Source organism: Maniola jurtina, chromosome 21 (genome assembly GCF_905333055.1).
Source record: "Maniola jurtina chromosome 21, ilManJurt1.1, whole genome shotgun sequence".
NCBI classification, from domain to species: domain Eukaryota; kingdom Metazoa; phylum Arthropoda; class Insecta; order Lepidoptera; family Nymphalidae; genus Maniola; species Maniola jurtina.
The window spans coordinates 9,281,732-9,293,076 of NC_060049.1; positions in this window are offsets into that span (position 1 = coordinate 9,281,732).

Genomic DNA, 11,345 nt, shown 5'->3' on the forward strand with positions numbered 1-11,345 from the left:
GACAGACAATGCACAGTTCACAGTATGTCTAGAAGCATAAAATTACGCATAAGAGCCCGAGTTGGGACAAAAATTCTCAGTAGCAATTTGAGTGGATGTAGGTTTTTAAATATTCCGTGGGAACTCTTTCGGGATAAAAAACCTTATCTCACTATTCGGGTCTTTAACTACACCATTCCGTTACTCCGTTAGCAGACCAACAATCAAACATACTTTCGCATTTACGATATGAGTAGTGATAATGTCCTCCATATTTCTATCGTTCCTAACTACGTGCGTGAACCCAACCGCGTCGCCCCAAACGCGCGCACCCGCACGGAACACCGTTCCCGTAATTTTGTCATTCCGAACATTCTGCGGAACCCCACATTTATGATGCCCTGCATTCATTATTCAGTAACTTCTGAATATCCACTATAATATATCTTTATTTCATGTAGGCTAACATGTATCTCTTATTATAGGTTCTTCTCGGTAGGAACAGCATTCCGAACCAGTGGTAGATTATTTTGACGATTCGAAAGCACTTGTAAAAGTTTACTTGAATAAAAATGATTTGATTTGATTTATAATAAGTCAAGACACTTCCATAGGTTTGGAATGAAGCTTGTACTGAGTAGAGTCAGAAAATATAAATCCTCTTTATCCATTGGGGATCCCGTGGGAATTTGAAGAATCCGACATTAAACTTTGTCGACATTACAAAATGAACCCCTACGCAAAGTTTCAGCTTTGTAGATCCAACTCAAGGGGTTCCTTTTCCTTCTTGATTTGACGAGTCAGTCAATGAATCAGGGAATCATTTTCTTTTTATATGCCCATGACTTTATAAACGTGGGAACTGTTTAATGATTCAGCCGACAGACAGACAGACACACTTTCGCATTCATAAAATTATTGCTATGGAACTATGGATGCCAGAACTTAAAATACATTTAACAGTTTCCCATTTTAGCCTGTTTCTTTAACCATCACGTAAAGTCCCGTGTACTTAGTGACAATCGCGACAATGATAAATAATGAACATAAACAATATCAAAGAGACAAAAAGAATGAATCGCGTCATTTCCTAAAGATATCCCAGTTCATTTCCTGTTCTGTCTCTTTATGCCGTCCTTCGTTCCACTAACGATAAGGGCCGAAATGATTAATAAACAAACACCAGAGCCTAGCGCGGCCATAATGGGAGCATTCAACGACCGAACATTTACATTCATACACCCAAACAAACTAAAAACCATTCCACGCAAGAATCACCTCTAAAGCTTATTTAACGAAGCTTAAATTAGCGTGCATACTTTTACCTGTGGGATAACTTGTACACGTATTATACCTCGATGCACTTGCTTCGATATTCGGCCGTCCGGAACGCCCAGCTGTTAGTTTTGTTTTTGAATTTCGAATTCGAACGTTTCATATTTGAATGTTTCATTTTTTCCGAAATCGGAACGTTAAAAATTGGTTTGACATTCGTAGTGCCCGATCCGTGAGCGGTTTGAGTTTTTTTTGACTACTATTTTATGACCAGGGAGGACGTCAGCTTAAAATTATGATAGCATTTGTTAAATCCATTCGAGTCCTTCAAATAATAGTTATTTTGTGCAACAAGAGAGCAAAATTCACTGTTGTTTGTTGTTTTAACTGAATAAACTATATTTTCGAGCGAGTTAAGTCAACAAAATAATTAAAAATTCAATAGTTTTTTTTTGGTAAGCATACATAACATATTATCAAGTGTAAATTAAAAATTTATAACACCCCCGACAAGTGAAGGTTACAGTAACTATAAAAGAGCTGATAACTTTCAAACGACTGAACCGATTTTCTTGGATTATAGCTAAGAACACTCTCGATCAAGCCACCTTTCAAACAAAAAAAAACTAAATTAAAATCGGTTCATTAGTGTAGGAGTGAGTGAAGAGTGTAGGAATATTAACTAGAGGATGCCTACTATTTAGGTTTTTAAAGATCCCGTGGGAACTGCTTTTCCGGGATAAAATGCCTATGTCAATTACAGGGACGGAAGCTACCTCGGTACCAAACATAAAAATCGGTCAAGTTAATAGGTTTTGAGGAATCTCGTGGGAACTCTTTGATTTTCCGGGATAAAAAGTAACCTATGTCCGTCCCCGGGATATAAGCTAATCCTGTACCAAATTTCGTCAGAATCGGTTAAACTGTTGGGCCGTGAAATGGTAGCAGACAGACAGACAGACACACTTTCGCATTTATAATATTAGTATGGATTAAATAGGATATGGCTGAATCGGCTGTCATTGCTGATTCCTTAGATCGCTTCACCGATCTACGTAAAAGCCATGTATCGGATAACACGTATTGTAGCAACACATAACTGTCACTTATATAAACTTAACCGTATACAAAGATGGCGGTAAATACTTATATTTTTATGCGGGTTCAGATAATAGCCGCTTTGTTTAGTGGCGGACGTTGAATAGGGCGGTAATGGCTCCCATATAAACGGATCTGGCTAGTGACGGGATGCTATCGATAATTCGATTATCGATTTTATGTCGCTCGAAATTGTGTACGCGTATTTAATTAAAATGAGCCGAGTCCTGCTAGGCTCTGGAGTGTTAGTAGGTTTAATAGATTGTTAAATAGGAAATTGGTTCAGAGTTTACCTAATACTAGACGATGCCCGCTACTTCGTTCGTGTGGATTTAGGTTTTTCAAAATTCTGTTTGATTATTCGGGATAAAAAGTAGTCCAGGATGCAAGCTATCTCTGCACAAGAGTAGATTATGCCCACAATTTGTATAAGTGTATTTAGTTGTTTATTACAACAACTTTTCCATTTTGGGGGACCAAAATTAGCTTATTGGTTTCCCCTGCCCGGCTAGCATGGGCAGTAGATAAAAATTATATCCCCCGATTATATCCACTGATGTCATAGAAATCAGTGGATATAATCGGGGATATAATTTTTATCTACTGCCCATGCTAGCCGGGCTGGGGTACAAGCTCTTTCTGTACCAAACGTCAAAATTGGTTCGAAGGATGGACTGTGAAAAGCTAGCTGACAGACAGACATACTTTCGCATTTATTATATTCGTATAGGTATTAGTAATTCGTTGTTAATATTGTTATTAATAGTTACGTCGTTGACGCCGCCTTTGTGTACGTAAAACTATGGAAACAAGGTCAAAGGTCGCCCTCTCTTACTAAAGTTAGTAATTGGATAGATGGCTTAAGTTTGGTAATACAAAATTAAACCGTTTATGTTCCCTTCATGTTTTGAAAATCAATTATTACGCGACTGCCTAAGAAAAGGAATGTAATGTTTCAAGGTTCGTGTATGTATGTACCTATGTGGCTTTCTTTATTCATATATCACATAACTTGCACACGCCTGAACAGATTTAAAAATAAAGGGTATCATCATATAAATTATTACATTCCATAATTTTCTCGAAAAACTCCAATTACGTGGCTATAAAGCGCCATTTTCAACTATAAATTTTTTACTTTTTCGTTGGTTTTACGGCAGGGTAGTTGTGTTTTAACTTTCACAGGTTTGTTAACGTTTGCTACTTAAAAGTCAGTAATTTTAAAAACCAATCCTTGATTGTATAAATGAGAAACATAATATTATACAGTTAGTAACGTACTTCATAAAAAATATTTTGACGTAACAAAATCTTAATTAAACTTTTATTTTCTTCTTTTGATAAAAACCTGCAGTCCACCAAAGTTTATCGTCAGTTCAAAACTTTCAAATTTCAATCCATTAGTTAAACACTGGGAACATGCTTCGAAGAAGAAAATTATATAACAAATCTATTCAGCACTGAAATACGTACCTACGGAATGTTCACAATTTGTTCACAATTTCATCACAACTTCAATATAACTTTACCCTCTAAGCCAGATCTCTCTTGCACTGAGATCTAGTTATAATTAGTGTTCCTCTCAAGCTATTTTTCTTAGAAAAACTTTTATTTACTTAGAAAAATCGACTGATTATAGTTCTAGAATTTTTAATAAGGCCTAACTTGATGGACCCAATGTTTGTTTTTATTACATTACAAGTTAGCCCTTGACCTCGATTTCACCTGGTGGCAAGTGATAATACAATCTAAGGTGGAAGCGGGGTAACTTGGAAGGGATATGGCAGTTTTTCCACTAAACCCCTTATCGGTTTCTACACGGCATCATACCGGAACGATAAATTGTTTGATGGCACGACTTTGCCGGTAAGGTAGTAACTAGCCACAACCGTAGCCTCCCATCAGACCAAACCAGGGGCAATATAGAAATTGTAAACTCTCAAATTGCTCCTGCCGGGAATCGAACTCAAGACCTCCCGCTAACAAAACTACAGCGCTCACCACTGTGCCAGGGAGGTCGTCAATGAATCAAAATAATTCCTTAGTTAACGGTAGGTAATTAACTACCAAGGTGTTGTTAGAACGGCAACCTCACATCGGTACCCTCAGTATGAGATTTCACTTCTCACCAATTTTACCAAGAGTGAATAGGCAACTTCTAGGTAAACGCGTCCCATCTTAGACCACATCATCACTTTCCATCAGGTGTGATTGTAGTCAAGCGCTTGCCTATAGTGAATAAAAAAAAAAAAATTGATAGTATTCGAGAGTCGAAACAAAATATCGTCAAAGTAAAATAGACCCTTGATTTACAGTCAAAAATTCAGTACCATCGATTTTAATTTCGCAACGGTTCCGCTTGGAGCGCTGGCTATACATATATGTACAAACTTGAGCATTAAACAAGGCAGTAAATGTCATTGTACTTCAACGCTAAAGTATTTCGACTCTCAAATACTATCAATGTTGGTGAGAAGTAAAATCTTGTACTTAGGGTACGGATTCGGAAAGCGCAGCGTTGAAGAGCGTTGGGAGCCGCTGAATTCAGGTGGCTTGTAGAAGTTCCCATAAGCGAACTGTGTCCAGCAGTATTGATTGTTGATGATGATGATGAACTACCATAACTAGAAATACAATGAGTTATTGAATAAAAAACAAATTTATAAACCAATTTTGCAGCATGAAGTCAAAAGAGTCGATTAAATTTGAGTTTGTATAAAAATATCGATAAAATGAGACAATGTTGTGTACACCACTAGTTGTCACTTAACGACGAAGTAAACAAAGTGAGATCGACAGCTGTTACAATATGTGTATGAACAAAACAACCGTTGTACATGTTAATATTATACAAAAACAATACTTATTATTGGGACAAGGCAATTATAATAGTCATTCACAATATCATCGACACTAAATAAAAGCAGGTCCAAAAATAGCGAGCAAACGAGTAGGCGGGTCACCTGGTGTTAAGTGATTACCACCTCCCCTGAACATTTGCAGTACCAGAGGTACCGCCGATGGGTTGCCGGCCTTTCAGGAATTTGTTGGTCCGCCCCTTGAATAACCCTATGTTGTAATCTAGGGACCACCGCCGATGCGAGTTGATTTCAGTTTGCATGTTAAAACTATTTGAAGTGTGTCTGCATGTGTATCTGTCTGTGCTTGCTTCCCACGGTGCGTGATATTGCGGAAAGAGGCGGACCAGCCCGCATGATTATATAAATCTCAACCTGACCTTGCTGATATATTTAACTTAGAATTTGTCTCTAAGTCAAATTTAGTCTCCATACAGGGTGTTTGATAATTAGTATATAAAGACGACACGTACCCATGCTACTTTGATCTTCTGATAAATACAATACTGAAGTATAATGACGAAATAAAACTCACTGAAATCGTTGGCCATCTTTAGATAGGCCAAGGCCAACGATCTCAGTGAGTTAGGGCACGTTAGGGCCATGAAAACTTTCACATAATTTTTTTTTTAAATTTGTATGGAAATTTTTAAAATTTTATTTCGTCATTTTATTTCAGCATTGTATTTATCAGATCAAAGTAGCATGGGTATGTGTCGTCTTTATATACTAATTACCAAACACCCTGTATATCTCAATCTCAGCTTTATACTGCACTAAATCTCATAATAAAGTAGATAGAGACATTTTATCATCACATGAGATAGTTGCCACTTTCAGTCAATTACTTCTCAACGAATAAAAATGAAGCGCTGCGATGTCATATCAAATTAAAATGAAGTGATTATTGAATTAAAGAGATAATTAATTTGCATTAATTAATTCGATACTGGTTAAAGGTTAATTTTATAACAATAAATTTAAATGGTAATCAAAATTTCCGGATTACCATATTTAAATGTGGGATCGAGCTGTTAGTGAAAATAATTATTTCTGACACCCCTCCAGTTTATCCAATACGCCTTGCTCAAAAAGTTCTGAATTCGATTCGAGTTGAATCCAATTTTGAATACTTTTTGTAAATTTTTCTAACTTTGACAAAATCAAACTACCTACTCAGCATCTTATATGGCATATAACTAACTCAATCAAATTTTCAAAATAAAACCGAAAAACATATCTCAACTCATATCTATAACTCAAAGCAACAAGTGTAAATTAAAAATTTATAACACCCCCGACAAGTGAAGGTTACAGTAACTAGAAAACAGCTGATAACTTTCCAACGGCTGAACCAATTTTCTTGGATTATAGCTAAGAACACTCTCGATCAAGCCACCTTTCAAACAAAAAAAAAACTAAATTGAAATCGGTTCATTAGTTTAGGAGCTGCGATGCCACAGACAAATACACAGATACTCACGTCAAACTTATAACATCCCTCTCTTTGGGTCGGGGTTTAAAAAACGCGCAAAAGAAGCCAACGAAGCCAAAAGAAAACCGGTCAACGAAGGGAATTAATTTAGTTTAACTTTTGAGTTTCTCTAAATTTTAAATACTCGTAACAAAATGACTTCTCATTCAAGCACATTCCATGAGGCTCGGCATTATCTATACTAATAAATAAAATTGGAGTGTCTGTCTGTAATTTCGAAATAACTACCACATATTAAGGTCATATGGTTATTTGAACGATACCATAACTGAATCACACGTTTTTAAAATTTTTGTCTGTCTGTCTGTCTGTCTGTCTGTTTGAAAAGGCTAATCTTCGGAACGGCTGAACCGATTTTAACGGGATTTTCACATACAAGTAGAGGATTGACCAGGGTGTAACATAGGCTACTTTTTTAACCGACTTTCAAGAAGGGAGTTGTGTTTTTCTACCTATGTACACCGAAATCTCCGAGATTTCTGAACCGATTTGCGTCATTTCTTTTTTTATCGATAGAGGAACTTTGCGACATTGTTTCATAAAAAATTTGGATTCCAACTCTTCAACCCTGATGCTGCAGGGGATCTGACCAATCCACGCGGGTGAAGCTGCGGGCATCAGCTAGTGCTCAGTAAATAAAGACTGCACTGTTTTGCATATGGATTCATTTCCATCCCGAATGGAACGAGAATAGTAATTAAATCCGACGCGATATGCGGTGCGACGAGTTTTAATTTAAAAATGTGTCGTTTAATTCGGAAATTGTGAAAATTATTAAGAGATAATAATATAGATTACCTATTTCAAAGTGCAAAATGATAAAAAGAGCCGTATTAACAGGGCTCTCTCCGTCACTTACTCCATACAATCGTAATTCGTAGCCCCAATTTCATTTGAATATTAAGCAACCAAAGTCCATGAAATTTTGCAGACATATTCTAGAAACTAATATCTGTGCTTGGGGTGTTTTAGATTTTTCTAAAAATATGTAGTTTTAAAATTACAGGGGCTCAAAGATTTGTATGTGAATTTTTAAGACCGCGTAACTTTGAAACCGAATATTTTAACGGAAATCTGCAAAAGCACAGGCATAGATATTAGTTCCCGGAACGTTTCTACAAAATTCCATTGAGTATGATTGGTTAGTATTGCAATGAGAGACGAATTACGTTTGTATGGAGCGAGTGACGGAGAGACCCCTCTAGATGTGAAATTTTAGCTGACTAGCTATTATGAACAGAAAACATTTATTTGTTTGTAACCGATATACTCTGAAACTACAGAATCAATTTTTATAATTCTTTAACCATTAGAAAGCTTCTTTATCCAGAAGTAAAACAAGCTATATGTTTATTTCAGGAATAATAGGATTTTAGCCTGAAATAATGGTATTCGTAAAGCGGTCTATGGCCTAAACCCTTCCTATTCTGAGACGAACAACGTGCTTAGTAGTTAGCCGGCGATGATTTGATGATGATGATGATAATTAGAAGTTCTAAGTGTCGAGATGTACACGTTTCCGCCCCGCGTTCTGCCCGCCCAAGCCTGTAAATGACCGTCTGGTTTCCATACCCAATTAACTCCAGTCATCTGTTCCAAATCGCCCTTCTCATAACGGGGGCGCGCTCCACGATCCTCGAGTGGTTTCCCCGATTTCCACTCAAGGGCTTCCAGTGTCCATGGAAATTGTCACGACTAGTGTTGGTCCGATTACTGAGTGATATCGATAGATAGCTGTGATCTATCTGTCAGTGAAAGACTAGTGTTGGTTCGATTACTGAGTGATATCGATAGATAGCTGTGATCTATCTGTCAGTGAAAGACTAGTGTTGGTTCGATTACTGAGTGATATCGATAGATAGCTGTGATCTATCTGTCAGTGAAAGACTAGTGTTGGTCCGATTACTGAGTGATATCGATAGATAGCTGTGATCTATCCGTCAGTGAAAGACTAGTGTTGGTCCGATTACTAAGTGATATCGATAGATAGCTGTGAGTCAGTGTCAGTTAGCTATCTGTCAGTGAAAAGATCGCACTTGGCCGGTTTTATATAATACTAGATGATAATTAAAAATTTATAACACCCCCGACAAGTGAAGGTTACAGTAACTAGAAAAGAGCTGATAACTTTCAAACGGCTGAACCGATTTTTTTTTGGATTATAGCTAAGAACACTCTCGATCAAGCCACCTTTCAAACAAAAAAAACTAAATTAAAATCGGCTCATTCGTTTAGGAGCTACGATGCCACAGACAGATACACAAACACACACGTCAAACTTATAACACCCCTCTTTTTGGGTCGGCGGTTAATAATACACGTGAAATCATTTTTAAAGACTTCAAGATCTATAAATAGTATTGTAAAGGTGAGGGCACATTATTTAAAATAGTTATGCGGTCACAAATAAATTACACTTATTTAATCATCCTGCTACGCCTCGTGGGCAAAAAAGAAATAAACGTCACATTCTTAAAGTTCTATGTGTCGGTAGTGTGACCATATTTTAGATTCTGAATTCAAGGATATGTCTTGGTTCTATATTTCGTAATCATTGTGTAAGTAAATATCGATTAAGCTTTTTTCAAGAATACTTTCTATCTTTGTTTCATTTATTCTACTCCCTTTAACCTCTCGCTCTGCTAAGGGTCACTGGTAGAGATCACTTATAGAGAGAGATACATGCTTCCCTGTCCACATTTTTTGTCTTCATTGTTACAACTTTCTGGTACTGAATTCTGGTAATTAATAAACTAACATATTATTTATAACTATAGCTACTAACACTTATTGCATGTAACTTTGTAATTTTATTTTATTTTAATTTAATTTAAGTACTAATTAGTAATATGTGGTTAACGTAGTGGGCAGCACGTAAGTCTTACTTCATTATTCTACTAGATTATTCCTAAGCGCTGCGTGCTACTGTTTGATAATCCAAATAAATAAAATAAAATAAAAATAAATAAAATAAGTTACTCCAGCCGGCTGAGCTTCCTTCAAAATCGTAGCAGGTCACCCAGGTCGGTAAGGACTTCAATCTGAAAAAAATCTGAAAACGTTGGATTTGTGGTTATATTACAAAAAATTAAAAAGTGTTATTTATTATACGATGATACGGAACCCCGTGTGAGTTCGGCTTGCACTTGGCCAATTTTTTATTCTGACTATGAGCTGTCCTTTCTCGTCCTATTTGTTCACATTGTATGGTCACCCTACTATGTTTCATGGATGATGCATACCTAACCCTTATTAACATAATCGAGAGTTACTGATGATCTTAATTTAGTTTCCACTACGATTTGTTACCACATTCCTTTCGATTCTTCACAGCTCCTACGCCATCCATCTTTGAAACATGAAAGGGCTATGTGGAATTTAAGGGTCAAGACATATTGACGCACGAACGACGATGCGATGGGTCTGTTAATTAGTAAAGAAATTTTTCTTTATTCTATTCTATCTTAGCTCTTGACTCTATCTAGTGGTGATCGCACCACGATGGAAGCCGGCTAACCTGGTAGGGGTATAACAATTATTTTTATTAAACTCATAATCGGGTTTTCGCGATATCGTACCAGGAAGCAACGTTGGGTACACTAAATCAGTTTAATACTTGTGCAAGTGGACCTTTGCTTTTATATTATATTTTTAAGCTCTCTTCGCGCTTTGCATTACAAAGCGCGAAGAGAGCTTAAAAATATGTGATTGTGTATTGTAAAAAATTAGAGCTCGCTGCGCTTGCTAAAACCTTTTAATGAAATAAACTGTAAGACATTTTGAAAAGCTCTAGCTGAGTTTCCATAGAAAAATCCCTTAAATATATCATTAACGACTTTATGGTTAGCCACTATCGTGGGAGAAAATGTCTAGATTCTTCTCTGAATTATCCTGTATTCTATAGGTCTATAGCTAATAATAAGGTAGGCTGTAAATTTATCCCGTGGTCCCAGAGCGCTGCGTTCACGTTATTTATGGGTGCGCATCTCTTACGGTTAAGGTTCTGGACAGATATTACGCTTCGCGACTGCAACCTTAAATTATTTTACTTCAGTGGCTCTAATAATGCAACAATAGTAATGTGCTCCTCACAGAATTTTGGCCACAGCGACAAATATCTACGAGATTTAGCCACAAGAGTGTCCGCAAACAGAGGTGGTGTTACCATATACCAATAACTCTTTTATGGCCCGGGACTTGTACGCAAGGGCGGATCCAGCTTTGGTGCCAGGAGGGGGTCACATAGTCGTGGTCAAGTCAAGAACTTATAATTTAATTTTGATAACAATTGATACAAGTAAAAAGTAGGTACATAAGTCACGCAGCACTCTTTCAGTGAGTAGGTACCTACTTATGGGATTTGTTGGGGGGGGGTTTAATGCGGAGAAAAATCTTTTACTCGACTTGACGGGGTGAATACCTAGTTGCTGAGTGGAATTTTACCTTTCAATTTGACCAAGATTGATTGAAGATTTGAACAAGATAGAATGCAACAAGAAACATGAGCGAGCGTAATTTTTCTGTTACAGATAAAAAAGCGAGAGATGAACGAGCTCAGCCATAAAATATGTTATGTTTTAAAGCACCTCACTCTACTTTTCTCATGAAAAATAAAGATTCTCTAGGGATATTCAAAAATG